Source organism: Platichthys flesus, chromosome 14 (genome assembly GCF_949316205.1).
Source record: "Platichthys flesus chromosome 14, fPlaFle2.1, whole genome shotgun sequence".
NCBI lineage: Eukaryota > Metazoa > Chordata > Actinopteri > Pleuronectiformes > Pleuronectidae > Platichthys > Platichthys flesus.
In genome coordinates, this window is record NC_084958.1 from 12,032,030 (window position 1) to 12,054,666 (window position 22,637).

Here is a 22,637-nt window from a genome sequence, read left to right on the forward strand (position 1 = left end):
CACCAGAAGATGGAATGATAATATCGGAGGGAGGAACCAATAGGATGCGAGGAACATTTGATTGACAGGAAGGACGTCCAAATATGTGTCAGCATCACCCTGTAGGGGCGGTTCCCTCCGCCTGCGGCTGCTCGCCTTTAAATGTTGTTCTCAACACTGAGATAATGTTCTTATCGTGTGTGTGTTCCTAATGTCACACAATGTTAAAAATGCTATTATGTTTCAATAGGATTTATGTTTTTAGTGTTGAATATACTGACATAAGATCAAAGTAGGGGGTGACCTTGCTATAAACAAAATACACATTATTGCAACGAAAAACGATATACATATCCCAACAGCCTAAAACATCCCCTTATATTAATGACTTCACTCTTTTATCCTGTAGTTTATAAAGTCCAATGTTACTTTAAATATTACACACACACACACACACACACACTCTACAGGTATCTTAGAGAATGTTAATTACAGTGTCCTATGTTTATTGACATTATTACAACAAATAGTTAATATTAAATGAAATGTTCTATTAACTAAAAATAAGTTTTCTTGTTTTTACCCGCGTTTAACATTAAACTAACATATGTTGTTACCATCTATTTTGAGCGCATCCGAGCAATATCTCTAGCCATCATAATGACCTACATTTGGATAATGATAATATTAGAAATCTTTCCATATGTTGTTACATGTTAAGAATTTGTGCAATAGTTTGGTTTAGTGTTTGGGTACAGGGTAAATAAAGCATGTGCAGTTGCCGAAGTCCCTGATGTGTTGAGTATAAAATGAGCAGGCAAAAGAAAATATCCTCTTCTCTTTCTCAAACTGAAATCCAAAGTCTGAGTTTCCAGCATGAGTTCACAGAGGTGGCATGGCCGCTGTTATTTCTTGAGTTGTATATCGGGTGGTTATGTAAACAGGGCTGCAGTTAATGTCAGTGTTTGTTTTGAGACCTTCTAGAGAAAACCTCAACTGGTTAGAGGGGGGAAACAACCTAAATAACATCTGTGCCGGCCTTTACGAGAAAACGCAGCCATCCACTGCACTTTGTGGTTCACAACACATGCACATATGGTTAGCAGCATGCGTTGAACACATGCAAGTCACACCTGTATGCCATCAACCTTTGTTCTCATGGTATAATAGGTTATACCTTGAGAACAAAGTAAAGTAAAACGCTGATTACAAAAAAATCTGAAAATGCATGCTTCGTACAGACAAGGACGAATGGAGTCGGATGAGAAAAGCTGCAGGAGCTTCACATGTTTTCAGCGGGTTGAGGCGCATTCAGTCAGTGTGAGCACATCAACCTCATTATGACAAAACTGGTCTCATGTCACCGCTTCACTTGTGACACTCCCACAGTACACCTGGGGAAAGCTGGCACATGTATTCGCCATGGAAGTGATCATATCGCAGCTCCACACGAAAACATCAAACAATGTTTGGTTTGTCGCCTTTAAAAAAGTAGGACAAGCGACATCGAGGCAAATCAACATCAAGGTTGAACCGTGAGGTGCAAGACTCAAGAGGAAAAGCTATATTTAGATTGGAACACCACTTTCCTAACCCCAATGTGTGCACCCCATTCTCCACCTACTCTTTCCTGGGTTCTCTCTACTTCTAGACAAGCACTAAAGCTTTGTAAATGGGTTACCCCCATGCAGCCACCCACGCATCAGGTACAGTATGAAAAACCTAGGGCATCCTGTTATGACTTTTGGTTTCCTGTTTCCTGTGAAAAATACAGCCCCCCCCCCCCCCCCCCTTCTCTCTCTTTCACACTCACACACACATAAAAACACACTCACATTCTCATCACAAACCAAACAAGAGCAGGGCTGGGATCAGCCGTCCCAAATATATCAGTTTTAGTGTTTGAATCCTGGTTCGAGTATTTTTGGAATATGTTTGAGATAAACATCATGCATGCCTATATAAATGATGAGGTGGCGTGTGTGAACCCTTTCAATGAGTATCACTCAAATGTAGTTCTCTCGTGGTCAGCTTTGAGAAATGTAAAAAGCCGCAGCGTTGCGAAGAAGCCATTATGCTATAAGGTGACAGGAGCAGCTGTTTTCCCCCCGTTCTTCACAACATTTAATTTGTTTTTACTCCATGTATACATCTTCTCATCTCACATGCCAGGGAGGAAGATGCACAAGTGCCAAGGGACCACTGAAACAGCAATAACAGCGGTGTGTGCTCGTGTGTGAACCAGCAACCCCCCCCCCCTCCATCCACACACACTATCACACAGACGTTAGGCCCAAAATATAAAAATAACACTGTTTGTGACACACAACATGCGGCCTCTGCCACCCCCCCTGCCGAGATACCTGAGCATTCTTCTCTACAGGGGTCATACCCATCCCTCATTGATAATGAGCAGGAATCTTTCTGCTTTCCTGCCGTGGCTCTAGTCTGCCATGCCCAGTGATGCTGTGCACAGTTAATTGTCTTGGCACAAACTCAGAACCCCATTTCCTCCTCTTTTTATGTTGTGGCTTTCATTGATGCTGGAATATTTTTTTTTACATACTACACTTATAAGTGCATTTTCTGACCAAGGAATGTTTTTGCATCAGTTTCAGAAGGCTGTGGTCATCTTGTTTACGCTTGATTAGTCTAAAAGCAGCAATGTTCAGTAGTTGTGTAATAATCAAAGCATCATTTATTCTTTTTTACCAGGCTTCCACTTTTGTAAAGAGCCTTCACACATTGTATTTCACATTTCTTTCTGCGGGAGAAAGCACAATGACACATCCTGCTTTTTCCTAATTTTTAGCTCATCATCCCCTCCCCCTTTCTTGCAGATTGGAATTCATTAGCAATCAAAGAGCCACTGACAAACGCCCAATCCTAATTACCCTCTCATTTGCATGTTTGCATATTAATGACTGCAGACATTGCTGTTTTTCTGCTGCAGTGGTATCCCCCCCCCCCCCCTCCCTCCTCTCAACGCTGCTCAGAGCCACTCTACATACTGCAACACTGTCTCTCTCAGAGCTCGAGGCCTCACACTTTCAGACTGAAGTTCAGACACACTAAAGGGAAGACGTTGCATGATCACTCCAGACATTACACAAAGCTCCAATGGAGTAAAAATAGGGCAACTGTTTGTGAATATTTCAATTCTGTTTTCTTATTTTCTTGGATTTATATTGCATGTTTACTAATCTATCCCTTTTACTGATGTCTCTGACTGTCCTCTTTGCTGCTGCAACTCAGCCAATTTCCCTCTAATGGGACTAATTGAAGATTATCTTATCTTATCTTTCGCTATTAACCCATTCACACACACACACACACACTTATTCATACAATGCATCTATGTGCAACAATTTTTCCATCACAAATAACTAGTACAAAGCCAGTATTTGGGGTTCATTATCTTGCCCAAGGACATGTAAAGGAAAATTCAACTGACCAGGTGTCTCACTACTGTGGCCTTGGCAAACAGGGAGTTTGCTACAGCGGACGGACACAGCAGATAGACACAGAGGAGGATTTCATATCTTTTTCCTTATAACGTTTTATGAAGCACCTCTCTGTATTAGTTCTGGCATGTCTCCTCTTTTTAATATTATGTGTTATGTAACGCCTCTTTGTATAAGTTCTGGCCTGTGTGAACTTGCAGCCAGTTGTTCCATTTTTAGCATCCATGCTTGTTGTTAACTCTGCAGAGCTTATTATTATAAATACTCAAAAGCAACTCCGGTCTGAGAATTTCCTTATTTCAAATCTCAAGATGAATTTCCATCACAAACTCTTCAGAAGATGGTATGGGGGATAAATAGATTGAACCGCTGACCTGGTCAGTGGACGGACCACACTACCCTCCTGAGCCACAGCAACCTACATCTCATCTTATGCTATTTTATCTCATCTTATATAACTAATGCATTTCATCAGTTACCTTGGTGGCAACGATGTACACAATTCACCACTCAGCCATGCTATGTTATTTATCTTGAAGTCCTCAGAGCCATATGCCTAATATGCTGCCCCCATCTGGTGAAACAAGCGTGAGACAGAAGTAATACTCCAGCAAATGAGGAAATCATGTTGGCATACATACAATTTATTGACAATTAGGACTTAATGAAGACAAAATGGTGGACGGTTTTACCATAGAGCATCTATTGTAGTTAAAAAGAGGACATACACAAAATGAATAAATCTAAGGGAATGAAATGCCCAAATCCTGACACAATGTAGAGGGCACTTGGCAAATCCGTGGTCTGTTTGTTTTGTTAAAATACAAAGAAAATAGTCAGCTGTGAGCGACGGCAGTGAATCACAACACAGCTTGCTAAGGAGATTGATAAATCAGTCTTGTAACAGAAGCTTCTTTTCAAGGTCTGACTCTCTGGTCTTTACAAAGGCAGCCTCGGCCTCAGCATCGCTTATCTGAAGCCATTGATACCAGAACAGGCTGAGGACGCCATTTTCAGTAACTAATAAACAACCCCAGCACACAGAGAGGGCGGTGGGTGCATTTGAAGCTTTGTCGTGAGTGTCATACAGAAATGTTTTAAACACTATGCTGAAGAGATCAGTCACATCAACAAATGGATTTAAACATTTCCTGGACTTGCTCATGTCTTGCTAACACAGACACACATAACCTGAACTGGTCAATACAATTATATGATTCTTACCCTTCTGTTTGCATAATACATACAAAAAACAAACTTATAAATTAGTTGTTTCTGCCTGTACACATGTACAGATACTTAACCACCAACTGGGGCTGACACACTTACTGGAAGCCGCAGAACCATTTGGAGAAACAAGATGAGAAAAAAACAACATGGAAAAATAGACACGGAAATTATGCAGAGCTATTGTATTTATCTATTTTATTATTATTATTACAAGAGATGAATCTTCCAGTTTTTATATAGTATATACATCTGTATGACTGCAGGGTTTTAACAGTTTACCTGAAGGAGGACGTGGCACGTAAGACGTGTATGTGTACAGTTTTACGCAGCAGTTTCTCCGTGTTTTTACAAATTGTTTGAAGGGCAAGTAGATTGTGTGTTCAGTCTGCAGTGCACGTGGGAGTGCTTGGTTGGTTCAGCCCCGTAGTTTTACAAAGCCAGCCAGCAGAATCTTCCTCCTCCACCTCAGAACGCTGATAAACGAGTGGTCCTGCAACAAAACAATCCCAGATAAAATAACCCTAACCCTTATACTGCACAATCAAAATTCAAAGGTCAAAATGAACAATGATTGTGGTGCTGACAATGAGTCTTCAGAGAGTATGAATTTAAAATCATCTCTCTCTCTCATCTCAAGTCCTGGAATTCAAGGGTAAAAACACCATGTGGTAGTTTAAGAGGAGGCTGAATACAGTAGAAAACTGAATGACCATTAGATCCTATCACCAGCAGCAGAGAGTGACACCATCCTGATTCAGCTAGGATCACAGTAAATCCCAAATTGAATCAGAGGGCCATTATTCCTGTTCTTAGATTTTTACCTAATTTACTATGTGGATCAGGAGTTCAAAGATATACATCACTCGACCATGACCTGGAATAGGATTCAAGAGTTGTATAATTGACATTTCAAACAAGACTGAAGTAACAACTCAGATTCTATTGAGAAAAACTAGATTGCTGAGATGTGCAGTGTGTCTCTCCCTCACTACCGTCCAAGATGGGTAGTCCAAATATGGCCTCCAGTTCTTTAGTATCAGGAGGAGAGATGGGGTAGCGGCCGATCGACAGACTGCACAGAACAGAGGGTTCCCTGGAGTCTCTCAGGCTTAACACATGGACAGTACACAGCAAAGTCAAGTTTTTATATTATATCAACAAATAGGACTGTTAAAGCATTAAATGTCAGGTATCAAATGGCTAAGATATTGCTCTGAGGCAATATTATTAAAGCATAGATAAGAATATATAGTTTATATTTTTGTATTTAAAAGTCCATTGTGTAGGATTTAGTTTCATCTATTGGCAGAAATTCACTATGATATTCATAGTTCTGTTTGCATTAGTGTATAATTATATAAAACTAAGAATTGCTGTGTTACATTTCACTTTTTACTTCACTTTTTATATCTTTTATCTATTATATATATTTTATTTAGATATATCTAGTCTACATAAATGTTACTTTGTATAAATATTAGAAAAGGGGAGTAATTAAGAAGTAAATAGTGAGTAAACATATGTTGTTTCTTTTTATTGCTTTTTTTATGTGTGCTGTATTTATTGTGTTTGTATGTTTTTATGTTATATGTTCATTGTATGCACCAATAAACAGAGCAAATTCCTCGTGGGTGTAAACCTACTTGGCAATAAATACATTCTGACTCTGATTTTTGTCACATTATAAGGGGCCATTCATATCTACATGGGGAGCAGATCCACTACCACCAGTGGAGTTTCCCCAGTAGACCAGAATGGACAGATCAAACACTGGCTCTAAAGAGGACCTGTGATACCATTACTATTAATAGTTTGTTGTAATATGCAATTTCACCATTAGATGTCCCTAAATCTTACACATTGGACCTTTCCACCCAGGCACTGTTTGAAATTAGGTTATTGATGTGACTTTCAATTGGTCAGAGTGATGGTGAAGAATGGAACAGAGTTCATGTTTTCATAGCATAAAACTTACCGACATTAGGGATCACGTCTCCACGAAAGGAATTGGCCATTGAGTCTATGAGCTGCCCAATCACACCAAAGTCACACAGCTTGATCTCACCAAGTGAATTCACCAGCATGTTGGAAGGCGTCATATCTGTCGGTAAAAAGTTAATGCTAGGAAAACTTCAACTGTCAAGACTTTCATAACAACAAGCTACAGTATATGACAATTATTTACATAAACACAAATTAGTCACTTAGATTTTATCTGTCTCTGGTACGTGCTAAGTAATACAAATGCTTTTCCAAAATTTGAATAAACTCAATATTGTGAATTTGCCTCAGAGAGGACACTGTTATGACACACACAAGTCAATAATCAACTTAATGAAAATTCTCAGACCTCTGTGCATGATTTGGTGTTTTTCTCTCAGGTAGGCAAGGCCTAAGGAAAGAAATTATTCAGATCTCAAGTCAATAAGTGTAAATAAGCAAAATGTGAAAACAAAGTCAGGAACAAGCATGAAACCCCTCCAGGCCAATGTTGTGTGTGTCTGCATATGAGGTCCATGATTTATTTTGAGCTCGATACACTAAACAGTAAAGCAAAACAGTAAACTGAAAGCCTGATATGAAGAAAAGGTTTTCTCAAGACTTCATGAAACTGCTTTATCTAAACAGAACACTTTAGGCAAGCCACTGTTTCATTAATACCGATAATGTCACATCATATAATATGACAATAAAGCATTCACTCGTAGCAATGCTGACTTTGCTCAGAATCTCTTCTGGGATCCTCTGTGCTTCTTTCAGCACCTGGTCCACAGATCCAACATCCAGGACAACAAAGAGAAAAACAAAGAAAACTATGGGAAATCACCAAACACACAATTTCAAAGGTGCATAGCTTTACTGTGACTGTAATGTGCACGTACAGTGTGGTGAAGCTATTGAAAAGGCACAGGGGCTCTCAACCGGTGGAATGCACACACAGGGTTTTGCCTAACATATATAACACTCAGGCGCAGTCATTTAACCAAATGAACTATCTGCTGCTCAGCAGAAGGATGGGCTTGCGTGTGTTTGAACACATCTACTATGAGTTTTTCACAGTTAATCAGCTTTTAAAGTGTTTGGTAAATCCAGATTAACCTGCAGGAGCTTCTGAAAGCTGCTCTAACGTGTTCCTTCTTCTGCTGTTCATCTAAATCCGGCTTCTCTCGTATTTTTTTAAGTGCTTCTAAATGTGCCCTAGGAATGGGAATAAACCCTCTTTCAGATTGAATTGACCAATGGCAATGGTTTCACATCTGATTGAGTATGTGATGTTAATAATTTGGTCAGTATGGGATAACTTACTCGGACACAACGTCTGTGTTGGTGGAGCTGGTTAATCCATTACCAGTAGGAGCAATGTTTAAGGGAACTGGTCTCTTTTAGGGCCCATGATTGAATATGGATTCACTATAGCCTGGGGTGAAGTGACACTTTGCTCTGGGTCACAAATATTAATTTACTAAGTCTGTACAGAAAGTATTGTTATTTGTGATCTGCATTAGGATTTCACTGGGCTGGGAATTAACTAACTAGTTATTTTGTAGATGATATTTGGATAAAATTTATTTATTTTCCTGTCAGCTGTCAGATAGTTAGTTAATCCGGGGGAACTATAATCAACACCACGCACGAGTTTGTTTAAATAATTATTTCCTGAGAAGAGATGCAAATCACAGCCTACTGGGATAGTGTGATGCTGCCTTTAGCTAAAGTCATCGTTAGCTAGGTTAGTGGTGTCACGTTACACGATGATACAGACGCACGGTCATCGTTACGGTCACTGTCTCAATGTGGAGTCAATACTTTTCAACTGGATATCCACAGAACTGAGTACTGACAGAACTACAGCCGTCCCTCTCCGCTTGCTAACTCCATCTGCTAGCTGACCACGTTCAACGCTAGCTGCTAGCGCGCCACTGTTTCCGTTCCCTTCCAGCACCATTGTCCCAGCCGGCTGTTGGAATCACAAACACCCGCTTGTAGGCGCTGTCGTCTCGGTCAGTTGTCTGCTCGGTCTTCCGCCACCGGCTTCGTGGAGGCTGTGGACGGACAGACAGACAGACGCCGGGTCCGCGGATCAACAGCGGGCGGAAGGCAACGGTAATTCGGTGGAAGAAGACCCGCCTTTAGCTTACCTCTGATTGGTTCATTTTAGGCGTGAAGAGTGGCGATTGGTTTACATTTCCGACGGTTATCAAGATAAGCCAATCATAGTCACGACAAGGTGGGCTTTGTTCCATCGAGACGAAACCCTCCACACCGACCTGTTGAGGGATATAATCTCGCGATGTTTCAGAGTTGGACAGTCAGCTGTGCGGTAGCAGTACACGAGATTATGTGATGACTCTATTATCAACAACACTGTTCACTATTGAAGGTAAATAATATACAACATGTGTTTTCTTACTATTTTAAAACATTTTGCTGATATCAGCATTCCTGTAATAAATCCATCTTCATGAAAATTGGTATAATGCTCAGTTTATGTTGAGATGGTGTGGGAGAGGTGATGATCCAACTTTACGATCGTGTCGGAGGGTGCAGTGTGTGGTGCTTCCGAACTGCAAGTATGGGTTAGAGCCACATACACTTGAATCAACCCATGATGTACCCTTGGGTAGTCTCCAGTGCACATAACAGTTACAAATCTTAGCAATATGGCAAAAATAATCGAATGAATCAGTTTACTCTGTGGTGTTTGGAAGAGAATGTTTCACCATCACCTAAGAAACCCTATTTTTACAGGTTGTTGTTGGTTAATTTATGGGAAATTCAGTATCACATCCCCACACGCTTCAGCAACACCCAGCAGACATTACACATAATCAACAGTGTTAACAACAATAACAACCAAAGATATCTAACAAAAATGAAACAATGATATGCCGTCCTGTTCAGTGCTGCTACAGAAGCAAGTACACGGTTTTTTGACCTGTTACATCTTATTACTTGAACCTGGGGCCTGAGGATATTACACTACAGCGTCAGTTGAGTGGGTGAATGGTGTCCTGTGCTATATATAGATATAGAGAGGGTCGTCCTCTGACCCCAAATGTGGCAGTTTGATGCTAGTCTACCACATTCTGGATGCTTAAATTTCTTTGCGCAAGATACTCAAACCCAAATTACCTCTTAAAGCTGTGCTGACGTGACGTATAATAGAGAAAGTGTGAATGGCAAAAATCTATACTGTAAAGCAATATAAGCACCATTTTTAAAGCGAAATATATTTATTTATTTATAAACAGTAACGTGCATGATTGTTCAGCCTTGTCTGAGGTTATCTGCTCTACTAAGAGCTCTTCTGGTTTTGAAAGCTTTTTCTCTTACCACTAAACTCTTGCTTTGTGATTTCCCTTCAGCAGGTGGCACTCTTGTCCATTTTTTTTACAGTCTTCAGTCGTATGCGCCTGGGCTCTAGCTTTTTCCTTTGGAGAGCAGCAGTGGCAGCTTTAATAAAACAAGAGAAACAGAGGCAGGCGAATCAGAAACAAGATCTGGTGAGTACGCTCTCATTCAGTTTAATCTAAAACATTTCTGCACCCTTGATGTTTAACATCTCTGTGGCTGAAAATGCTGCTGCTCCTCATGCAATAGGTCTACGAAGTCCAATTTAGGTGACAAGATTTCATTGTATCACTTTCGCAGAATTACGGCTTAAAGAATATGGATAATTATTTCTGTTGGTCATATTTCCCACATACCTTCTGATGGGTTGGACCTGGCTGATGAGGTCCAGAAGTTGGCGGTGTCTGGTGTCCGGCAGCAACATGCTACAAACAGCAGCCGAGATGCTGAACGTGCCGAAAATCAAGTATGGCAGGATCTTGCTGTAAACTCCTGCAATCAGAACATCAGGCGCTCCTTGTGATCGATCTGTTTATTTCAATGGATTGCATCCATAGCCCTTTGTCACTTCTGACATTTTAAACATGTCTAACATTGGTGTAATAAACATTTTTAACTGGTGCATTAGCACAGAGCCATAACTAGTGGGATGAGTTGAATCTGAGTTTTTTCCAGTCCAAATATCTGCATCATATTAAAGATACGGATGAATCGGATTATTTTGGGGATAAACAGAAAGATACACTGCTCTGATGCAAAAAATGTAATTCAACATCCGGATAGCAAATTTTACACAGAAAGCTTAATGACAATGCAAAATATATGGAAAAAATGTAAGGCCAAAGTAAAATTGTATTAAAATGTATGGTTTGGACATTTTTGGATTTCTTGACCATGACAGAGAAGATTATGTTCTTCGGGAGATTATATACTGTATGTGTGTCTATAAATTCTGTAGTGTCGAAAATACAATATTTATTCATGACAAGACATTTTTTGATTAAGTTAAGTTGCAGTTGCTGTAACTCCATCTATGTTTTTGTATATAAATGTTCTGCATTTATTATATTATTTATTTATTTATCTATATTTTTGGTATTTACAGTTTTATTGGACTTTCCACTGAATGTTTAACAAGTATTATATGTTCACTGATGTGTATCCAAACCTCTCTCTCTCAAAGTACTTTGGTTTGAATTACCACAGCAGTACATCAGTGCAAACTTATCAAATATCTTATCTTGGTAAGCAACGTTATGTCAAAAAAATCTAAGTACAAGCCCTGTGTCTTATGTGAATGATGATGCAAACTCTGTCCAATGGCATTGGTCACAATATATTTTTTAAAACCTGTGTATCATACAGCGATTTGAAATGAGGAAAAGCTTCATATTACCATATGAAAACACCTAGAATTGTAATATTCCCTCATGTTACGGGTGCTTATCAGGTCCATAAATGTGAATGTCTGCTGGGCTTCGTCTTCAGGCTTCTGACGCAGACATACAGTACATAAAAGGAAACATAACAATCATGTAGCACACAGTGTAATGTGTACTTGAGTACAGAAAAAGTAAAGCCTGGTTACAGGTTCAGATTGTACTTTAAACTAAAAACACAATGGCAGGAAAATCTGCACCATTAGCTCTAAGCCCTCTCCAGCCTTGAATAAGACCTCAGGGACGGGGACTCGGTTCTTTTTTGCAGCATTGCGTATGACGAGCTCAGCCTCCTCCACCCGACCTTTCTTCAAAAGCCAACGTGGAGACTCAGGAATCAGCCTGAATAGACAAACGGGAGAACATTGAACATGCAATACAATTGGGACCTTTATATATGATTTTTTTTCATACAGTATGGAATCAGACCATGTGAGTTTGAATATACAGCATTCACACTGACAAAGACTGAAATCAGTATGTGGAAACAGCGACAGGAAGACGCAGGAATGGGAGGCTTCTTTCTCCTCACTCCAAATAGTATATTTGCTTCAGCTTATTTGCAAGCTCAGACGGCCAAAGAGTTGTGTTTCGCAGGGGACTCTCTCTTTAGCGAAAACTGATGCAGGTTAAATAGAACACATTTCCCCCAAAGTCTCCCCTGAAGTTATTTGACTCTACTGACAATAATTTCCTCTCCTTTGAATTTCATCAGCTAGTGTTGTGTTTGTGAACAGTGGTAAAGTTGGAGGAATCCCTGTATTGAAGGATGTGAAAATAAACTTACAGACTCCAAAGTACACTCCCGAAGCCCCAAAAAGTAGATCAGAATTTAGTTTTGATGTGTTTTTCGATGTTGTTCTGTATCTCTTTATAGTCACCTGAGTCCCTACTGCAACCCTTTGAAGTCTGTCTTTGATTTGGCTTCTCTTCATTATCTTGGAGGATCCACTCAGAGATCTTCCCATGGGTTATTCATTCGCCCTCATTCCTTGAGACTCACCACCATGTCGGAACAAGCAGGAGGCTGGGAATGGCGGAAGCCACCAGCAGCATCCTCCAGCCTCGCATGTAGTAGGCAAAGAGCGGCAACAGAGCATAACAAAGGCCAAAACCCAGACTGTGGCCCAGAAAAGTGTAGCACACCCTGGCAGAGTCACTCAGCATCTCGGCCCCTGACCAAGAGGAGGATCAAGAGCATGGCATTGATGAGAGAAAACAACAGGGTCAATCCACAAAAAACATCCTACTTCATCCTATTGGTTGGTATTTTAATGGGAGCATGGGAAATTGTTAAAGCTGTCTTGACCAGTGGTGTTTGTGTGTGAAGCTCAACTTTGAACAGCCTCAGCAAACTTCAATGACTTTCTACTACTTGTCTTATTGTAGAGCAAAAACAAACCACTGCCACACTGCTCAAAGTTCCACTTTTGTCACAGGACAATTTTGAGACCAGTGGAAGTGCATGTACCCAGTATGAGCTACGTGAGGTATTTGGATATCGTGCCAACTCCTTTCAGACAGTAGAAGATACAGAACATGATCCAGCTGACAGAGGTGGCCTGGATCAAGGCAGTGAATGGGATGAAGACAAAGGTGAAGAAAAACACAGGCTTTCTGCCAAACCTGTAACACAATGCACACAAACCACAGGGCAGCATGAATATACCTGGTGTAGTGTCAGCAAAGTGGAACTGTCGGTCACTCAGTAATCAAAAAGGAGCCAGAAAGCCTAATCATTCAGATTCTAAGAAAAACCCTTTTCTGATTGTTTGGTTTGCTGTTACTATGTAACGTTGGCATGCCCTGCTCCTATATGGTCCTAAAATCGATCTACTAATGGAGTAATCTCTGTCAGTGTGTATTTTGACTTTTTTTAAACTCCTCCAATACGATTGACTTCAAACTTTAAGTGTGCATTGCTGAGATCCTGCTAAAGTACAGTGTCAACTGTGAAGTTCCAGAAAGAGCTTTTAGCGTTGCTTTTATCATGTTACTTGACTTGCAGAGAAAAGTCGAGAGACACTACGAGTGCAGTGCAGCACCCAAATTTACCACAAGCACATGTCAGGGCCTAAATAAGCTCCTCTGCATTTTCTACGTGTCACCCAGAAACGATTGGAGTGGAGCAAAAAAATCCAGCAACAGAAAAGATGACTGATCCGACACATACACAGACACACTACAGGGTGTATTGCTCAGGATCCAAGGAAGTGGGGTGTTGATTTTTTGTTGTTATTAAAATGACTCAACAGAGGTGGCCACTAATAAAGGATCCAAACAGGGATCCAACCAAAAATAGGGACGTGGAAAAAGGGACCTTCAATACATTGTCACACACCAGGTCCAACTTCAAATCAACAGGAGAGGACAGGTTTAATTCAGGTTTCTGCAAGACAAATTTCATAGAAAGCACAAAATACATATTCATACATTCACATTCATATTCTAATCTAATCCCAAAACCAACAAAATAAAAACTACCAAAAAAATTAAAAAAACAATAGAAAGGTTCATCTGTAACCAAAAGTTTGAAGAAAACCCAAGAAGTGATATTATTATTAATTATTTTAATGCGTCAACAAAGTTAAGGCAATAGTGCATCACAAGTTGACTTCATCATGCTTCTCAATTGCTCAGAGCAGATTACATTCATGCAATATATAAACCAAAGGCTACTAATCTAAATTTCAATCATGATTCATAATTAGACCCATTCTGCAAACACACTCTCTGAGTGTTGAAGTTCTCCAGTATTAATTGTAAAGAAAAGGCTCTCTCTCTCTCTCTCTCTCTCTCTCTCTCTCTCTCTCTCTCTCTCTCTCTCTCTCTCTCGCTCTCTCTCTCTCTATCTCTCTCTATCTCTCTCTCTCTCTTTACTGGTTAACCTGGCAACAGGCCGGCAGGTTGTTGGGCTTGAAAATATCAAAAGCCAAACAATTAGCAGGAGGGCGATGGGAACATGTTTCATGAAGTCAAACAATGCACACAACCATTTTCTGCCCTTCCTGCTCCCTCTCTCTCTCTCTCTCTCTCTCTCTCTCTCTCTCCTCTCTCTCTCTCTCTCTCTCTCACACACACACACACACACATACTTGATGCGCAAAGGGTAAAAAAAAAACTCCAATTTCAGACCACATTGATGACACAAAATGTATTGCAGCGATTGTGTCCATGATAGATCACCCTCTGTCCTGCTTGTAAAGTCTGAACCATGTGAACAGGGGTGAAATATAAAGGCCATCCTGGTGATTTTGCCTAAGAAAAAGTTCATTTAATATATACCTTGTTAAAAGATAACATTAGATTAACGAACTAATAATAACAATAATAACACTGACAGTGTTCACTGGGGGCCCCTGTCTGTGTTGGGCCCTTGGAATCGTTCCAACCGCCCCTGAGCAGAGCCCTCCACTCAGATGATATTTACAGCTAGCTCAGACACAATGGTGGCGGTGTATCTCTCAGTGCTGTAGACCCAACCGTCCACACACTCCTCCGTGGCATTGGCCCGCTCCACTGTCCAGTTGGCGCGCACTTTGTACCGCGAGCAGCTGTCAAGTCCGATCCAGCTGCCGAGCTCGTGGAAGGGAGGCTCGACGTGCGCGCCGTCGATCGTGGACCTGCCCCACACAGTGGTGCTCGGGTGTATCCGACACAAAATCCACCATCACGCCCATGTATCCGCAAGGAATCCCACTTAATCCGAGTAGAACAAATATAAGAATTTGGAAAGAGCCGTAGTCGCCCAGAAACGACATCGCTCATTGTTGTATTCGGCATTTGTGTCTGCAAAAAAAGCTGCAGCACACTGCTCAGGTAAATCCACCAACAGGAACATGAGGCGAGTGGCCTGCAGATCCAAGATCACAAGCTCACTTAATCGGTTGTCCTCCTTGCATCATGTCATTTCAATATAAATGCTGTATTCATATCAGTATTTTTTTTATTTTGGGGGGGGGGGGCTATTATTTCACACAGTGGATCTAATCTGTGATTGTATACATTGCTGCCAAAGTCTACTGTCAAAGCACGAATGACAAGTTGCAACAAAAATGCTTTTAAATCCTTCACTGACTCATCCCCTGACTCGTTAAATGTACTGCTGCAGCTTCACGGTGCATTCAGGGACATGTGTCAAAAGGTCAAAATACAAAATATTTCCCCTCTTGCTTATATGTGGCATTGTCCTGGTTACATGGCTATGACAGTAAAGGGGTCACTTGAGTGCAGAGTCCTCAGGGTGTGGCAATATGTTGTCTCGAAAGATGTTTAGTTTCCCGTTTGGACTACTGTAAAGTACATGGTGGCCTCCGTAAAGAGTACCCCCTCCTGATGTAAAGTTAAGTATTTAAATATAAAGGGCCCATTTTAGGGTAAAGAAAACGCTAAGATTATCTTATATAAATTGCACACAAAAAATTCATCCCTTTCACTCAAATCTCTGTCAACTCTGTTTGTGTCTGACTGTGTGTGACTTGTGTAGAAATGGCACTTCTTTCGTTTTTTTGTGATCATTTATCACCAAAAATAATGTTGATAGATGTTGAAGATGGTGAAATTAGGTTGAAAGCCAAGGAATTTGTCCAACATCCATCAATGAATGATAAATAATAAACTAACACAGGTGATATATCAGTGGCCCAGATAGCTAATTCTAAAACAGGTTCAACCATGTCTACAGCAATATAAGTGATGTTTCATAAGAATCCCCAAGGCGCAGCCTTTTTGCAAGTTTGAACTGGGTGGGGACATTGTACTAACAAGGACATTCAAACAGAACAGAGAGGGGGAATCCATGTGAGTAAACAGCCTGCCAGTAGGCAGAGACACCCATTAACATTTCCAAACTGTTGTTAGAACAACCAAGAGGGTGAAACAGAATGTGTCTTCTATATTCATATGAAAGCAGTGGTGGAGCAGTGTTCTGAAGTAACCAATACCACAACATTGATATTGTAAAGGGCCGCTCACAAAACTGCTCAAATAAAAGTGCAAAAGTATCATCAGTAAAGTGCTTCAAACACTAATTTATACAAAAATGAGAGATGTTTAGAGGGAAATGATGGATTGACAATGTAAAGACATCTGATATTTGACATGTTGCCACAGAAAGAACTTATTATATTGGGAAGGTTTAGAAAGCCCAAAGGTTTTCAAACAACTTCCAGATTAATATAAAAAATTACAACATTTGCCTCTGAAAGTATCATAAATTACAAAAAAGGAGACGAAAGGCATAATCACGTTAAACATTTTCCTTTCTTGGATGCAGCTTAAACAAGTTGAGTAACATTACACAGCTCTGTCCATCCGCGGCGACCCCTCGCCTCCTTAACGTCGCACCTTTCAATCCTTCGGCCAGAGTGGTTACCATGGCAACACCTCTTTGGCCTGTGCATGGCAATGCCCTCTGACCCCCAGAGAGGTGACCTTTGGCCTCAGGGTCAACAAATGGGGTCAGGGGGGGTCAGCTCCTGCTACAGAAGACAGTAAAAGCACTATCATTTGCCCTTTCCATATACCCTCATCTATGTAATTGCCGTATTGACCAACTGGCCCCATTGCAGATTGTTAGAAGCACCTTATCCCGTTTGCATGGCATAAAGTGGAGTGTGTAATGATATTTACACACCTGGTAAGTATTTTAAAGTTGGGTCTGTGCGTGTAAATCTTATGGCCTCGCATATTTTCCCCATCTTGCCTCCACCTCTAACACTACCTGAAACACAAGAGTGAAGTGGTGGTGACTTAACTAATGAAGGCTTTTTAAGATTTAGATGAACATGTTATCTTCCGGGTTACAATTGGGGAAACCTCTCCATTCATGAGGTACAGTTGAGTCCGGCCAGATCCCAGATTGCTTCTCCTCTCCCCCCTGATGATCTATGCCTCGCAGGTCCATCACTTGTCAATAACTCTACATTAATTTGAGAGACTGCGTGGCAGCGGGGACGCTGTATGTGGGGGCAGGGCTCTCGGAGCAGGTATGGATGGAGCAGTGGCACATATAGGAGACAAGGACATAGGAAGGGGACGGGCGGGTGGAGGAGGAGAACAGAGAGGAAAATGAGGAAATGGAGGCAGGATGAAGGATGGGAGAGCTGAGCATGGACTGGACAAAGAGGTTGTGTTTTGCCCATCAACCATTCTTACACACGACTTGACTCAAATACCAAAACGCCTGTGTATTTGTCCAAATGAGTCCTGGAGTCACTAGGATTCTTGATGATTATAATAGCTGTTTGAGAGCAGAGCCCCTGACATGAGGGGGAATCCATCACACTCTTCCATCAAACCCCTGCAAACAGAAAGCGTCGTGCAGACGTGATTCCCGACATGAGAAGGGCTACGTTTTTTATTTCAACACGGAGCCATCATGCACCTGCACCAGATCCTCCTGAGACCGCTCCAGATGCGTTGACCCCACCTGCTAGAGAAAAACTTCCGGTGTATGAGAGCTGATGATAAAAATGATGGCTTGTTCAATAACCATCTTCTCATCTGTCGCGCTGACATCAGTCCTTTGGGCTCAGTGGTATTTTCAAAAAGGGAGTGAATCTTCACCTCTCACCCCTCAACTCTGACCCCATAGTGCGTTGGGCGGATTACACCAGGGAGCGACAAACCTTGTCACATCATGACCTCTTTTCAAGTGACACAGAAATATACTGTACAAAAACACACACACACACACACACACACACGTTTGCACTTCTACCTTAGTGAGGAAATGCATTGGCATAAGGCATTCCCTAGCCCCTTACCCTAACCCTGAACAAAACTACATGTCTAACCCTAACCCTAACCTAAACCTAATTCTAACCCTAAAACCAAGTCTTTAACCTTCAATGCTGTTTGAATAAACTGGCTAAGTGTCCTCCCTTACACCCCAAAATGTCCTTACTTAGTTGGGTTTGTGCTTATAATGGTTCACACACTGCAGTTAACTGATGTTATTAAAGCTCTGCGCTGATAACATTTAAACTATATATATTTTCTCGCAGTATTAATTTTTCAAAGTGTAATTAACTTAGGTTGTGGTGAGGCCTGAGGGACTGTTTCCAACCTTCTTAGTATTTACACTATAACCTATATGAATTTGCTATTCAACGCACCTAACAGAGAGTGTGCACTGATCACACACACACACACACACACACACACACACACACACACACACACACACACACACACACACACACACACACACACACTGTTAGATACATTGTGTTTACTATTTTGTATACAAAATCTAGGGACGATTTGGGGGTATTTCTTTCTTTTTGGGACTGTTTGCCATTATCTCAGCATTTTCACTGTATAATTTAACTGTTTAATGCTCCAAACAGGGAATATGCGCTGATGACACACACTCTGTTGCAACGTGTTAACTATTTTGTAAAAAAGATCCAGGTGGAAGACTTTGATCTTTCTTTTCATTTTCTGCTATTGTTCGTCTTTAGGTTTGTCACCCATTTCTAATAGACTTATTGCAGAACATTTTAAAAGGCTTCGGGGTGAGTATCGAGTGTGACTTGCTTCAGTGAATATTTCAGCCTAGAGGAATTCTTTGAAGTAATGGTCTGCTAAGTAACTTCACTGCATTGAGCTCAATAGTTCCTCCACACTACTTACAGAAATGATTTTCCTTTTGCATGCATCCATTTGCGAGAAATCGTAGCGCGCATATTTGAAAATGAGAAATTATGTGCGACGTTAAGTAAATGCAAAGGTGTGAGTGTGTAGACATATATTAATATGTGTGTGAGAAGCGGCAAGGATTTCCAGATTTTCCAGCTCTCCTGCAAACTAATGGGTTATTTGTCATCTGCAGAGTAAAGGATTTTTAAAAGTCAAGCCAGGACCGACTCCCTCCCTATCCTTTCTCTCGCCCTCCCTCTCTTTCCCACTACCCCCCTGACACTCGCAATGGGAGATCGATAGGTTATTGATCAACTCTCTCTATCGCCAACCCACCAGACTAATCACCTTAACACCAGCCCAACTCTCTCTCTCTCTCTCTATCTCTCTCTCTTTCTCTCTCCTTCCCTGTTGCTCTCTGTTTCCGTCTCTCCCTCTGTTGCCCTGTCTCACACTCATTTGCAGTGTAAACATCGCTTTTTCTCCATTTGGAGCTCAAAGCTGGCTTGATGAGTGTTTTCCACCCTCTCAGAGGTAAACACACACACAGAGGCTTATAAATTATCCAGATATTAAATTCACATCTTTGTAGCTCCTTCTCCACTTGTCAATAATAACCAAACAGAATCTCTGTAGCTGCGCATTTGATAAAAAAGGGAGATTTACCACTAAGGCCGAGTGCTCTTCATCTATCTCTCGTTCCTCGCACTCCTCCTCTCCTACACTCCCCTGCCTCCATCTCTCTATGTCTGTCTTTGTTCGAGGGCAAAATCGATGAGAGGTATGAAACTAGCATATTTCTCTCGCTGTGCTGAGGAGACCTGAGGGAAGCAGACACGGAGAAGATGGTTTACTGTACATTTCTTTTTGTCTCGTGAATGCCTGTTTTGGGGTTAGGGTCAATTTCTTAAACACGGTGAGATCATGGTAGATGCTATTGATGCTTTCGGAGCAAAAATCTCCAATCTTTTCAAGGAGAAGTTAGAAAGGAAAAGCTGAGAGAAGTGGGTTTTGACTGTGACCCTCACATGGTCTTAAAATGATATATGTGAACACAGGAAAATAGCTCAAAATAAAAAATTTGATTTATAAAACTGCACATCTGTTCTTAGACCTTCTCCACCCTCCACATAAATAAGGAATGATCAGAAACCCAGGTCCTATTCAAACCCATCATAAATTATACAATTGACTATTCCAACAACACATTAGCACACAGAGAAGGGAACAGGAACAACAAAGTCTACGGACACAGAGGTCAGCAATGTTGTTCTTTTTTCTTTCTTTTCTTTCCGGCGCTGCTGTCGATCCAGGCCAAGCAAATGAAGTCCGATGCATCCCTTATGGGTACAGGTAGCGGGAGGTTTTCCAGTGGCCCTTCTGACTTATAATCTGTTGCATTGCCTCTGTAAGGGGAAGATAAGAGTTTCCCCTTATAAGCCTTTAAACGCATTGAATGATGTGATGAAAAGCAGATAATCCCTCGAGGAGGCATCAGGTGACCTGTGACCTTTGGATATAAAATGCTTGAAGATGATATTGTTCTCACGGGGAGCTGGGGAACTGTTCCGGAAGTGGTGTATATTTGATACTTGAATTCTCTTCATTTAGCTTTGAAAACACACATATACTCCAAGCCGGCAAACTCAACTGCAGAAACAATATGGCTGTGCAACACACACACACAGACACACACACACACACACCTCGCAGGAGAATTGATTGACTATTCTGTCTCAATACATCTCTCCTTCTGTTACTTAGCAACCAGTGCCTGGGAGGCTATGGATGGTGGAGAAGTTGTACCACTGTGCATTTTCAGTTGATAAAGAGATATGATTAGCGAAAATGTCACCATTACGGTTGCATGTGGAGAAAAGCAGGAAAAACCCAAACACTAATGAAAGAGGAAACATGAGCTCCTGGTCTTGTTGTTATTTTAAACCCCAACCCCTAAATTCTGGACTTTAAAGACACCACAGGAGAATTATAATCAATGACAAAAACATCTGGTCCCTCAGTATTGTGCCAATTAAGCAAGTAGATTAAGTTCTTAAGTTCTTTTAACCAATGGGATCTTTTGAATTAATTAATGTCAAAACAAGCTGTTTTGTGTGGGCACGTTCACTTTACTGTCATAAGGCTGACATATTTTCTTTTACTTTGAAAATGTTGATGACAGACTGACTATATTTTAATTTCATTTAAAAAATATATAGTTTTTAGACTTTAGGCTTTGGCTTCAACACCTAAAGAGGAACCAAATCCATGCTACCACTTCCGTGATACAAACAATGAACTGCAAAGTAAATGTTTAAATCAAAATGTGATGAGGTTTATTAAACCCATAATATTGTTTTAACCTGGTCTTAAAAACAGTTGAGATCAAATTGCTTTACTTGATTATGAACATCGTGCAGTTAAACACTTAGTCAGATATCTAAATGAAAACAATTCGTCATGTGCGTATGAGAGCATCAAATCATTACACATCTAAACCTTTCATTAATTTCACACATAAATACAATTATAATATGGACAAACAGTAATTTATCCAACACGAGTAATGTTTCGATAGAATTTGCAACAAAAATATACATGAAAATATCACCTTGTTGTTTGATACTAAAATCTAAAAAAAAGGAAGTGACAAATTATAATAATTAAATATATTGATTCACCATATTTCTTCACACAATTGTGAAAGGGCGGATAATTTTTGGGTAAAAATCTTTCTTCCTTCTTATGTTGTAAAACTCCTCATGTATCTGACAGTTCACTTGAATCCGAGTCTGTCAGCTTTCAGCCAACACACAGTTTGAGTTCATAGAGTCTTGCTCACTGAGTAAAATGTAATTAATAGACCATTTTTTTTCTAAACATGCAGTTAGTTCCACGATTCATTGTTAACTGTGGACATGTTAGGTTGTTTTTATAGATCACTTTATTTCTAATGCAGCTGTATTTGCACACACATTGAAAATAAGCTCCAGCGTTCCTCTCAAGCAGTGAACCTCAATATATTTTGACAATATGGCTGATGAAAAATCTTGAATACTTTTACTGCTGAATGAGATTTTCTTTGCTCTGTTTTTTTTGGACTTTTAATTTGTTTTTATGAGGGTTTATTCATTCCAAAGCCCTCTTTTAATATATATATCCATTATAACAATCAATTCACCTGTAATTGCCAGTCTGTGACGAACATGTGGGTATCCAAAAGTTGTAGAAAATAGGAAATCACAAAAACTTCTTGTGAGGTAGCTATGGGAACTTTGCAGATAATTCCTTATAAACAAGATAAAAAGAAATAGTCTAAGAGACGAAATGAAAACTTCAACTCAAATCTAGCCCCAATAACATTTTCAAGCTCTGCATCACACACACACACACACACACACACACACACACGTACACACACGCACACAAACACACACACACAGACACAGACATGCCACAAACTTGTTGATTATTAGAATCAGATCAATGACCTCAGCATCATAACATAGGCCTGTACTACAATAACCTA

General features: G+C 40.5%; 2 long non-coding RNA genes and 1 pseudogene across 4 annotated transcripts; 1 reads left to right on the forward strand and 2 right to left on the reverse strand.

The window, feature by feature from the left end:
• Window positions 1-4,117: 4,117 nt before the first annotated feature.
• On the reverse strand, window positions 4,118-8,755 carry LOC133968965 (uncharacterized). Of its 2 annotated transcripts, XR_009924156.1 has the most exons (4): window positions 7,980-8,755; window positions 7,024-7,065; window positions 6,649-6,774; window positions 4,118-5,163 (listed from the first exon to the last, which is right to left on the reverse strand). It is a non-coding gene; the product is annotated as an uncharacterized LOC133968965 (long non-coding RNA). The 2 variants fall into 2 exon arrangements; XR_009924155.1 differs by having other exon boundaries at window positions 7,024-8,755.
• A 212-nt stretch (window positions 8,756-8,967) lies between these two features.
• Window positions 8,968-10,932, forward strand: LOC133968966 (uncharacterized). Of its 2 annotated transcripts, none has more exons than XR_009924157.1 (3): window positions 8,968-9,054; window positions 10,040-10,177; window positions 10,326-10,932. It is a non-coding gene; the product is annotated as an uncharacterized LOC133968966 (long non-coding RNA). The 2 variants fall into 2 exon arrangements; XR_009924158.1 differs by having other exon boundaries at window positions 8,981-9,054; window positions 10,043-10,177.
• Window positions 10,933-11,259: 327 nt separating this feature from the next.
• LOC133968356 (solute carrier family 22 member 4-like) lies at window positions 11,260-15,225 on the reverse strand (annotated as a pseudogene).
• Window positions 15,226-22,637: the final 7,412 nt, after the last annotated feature.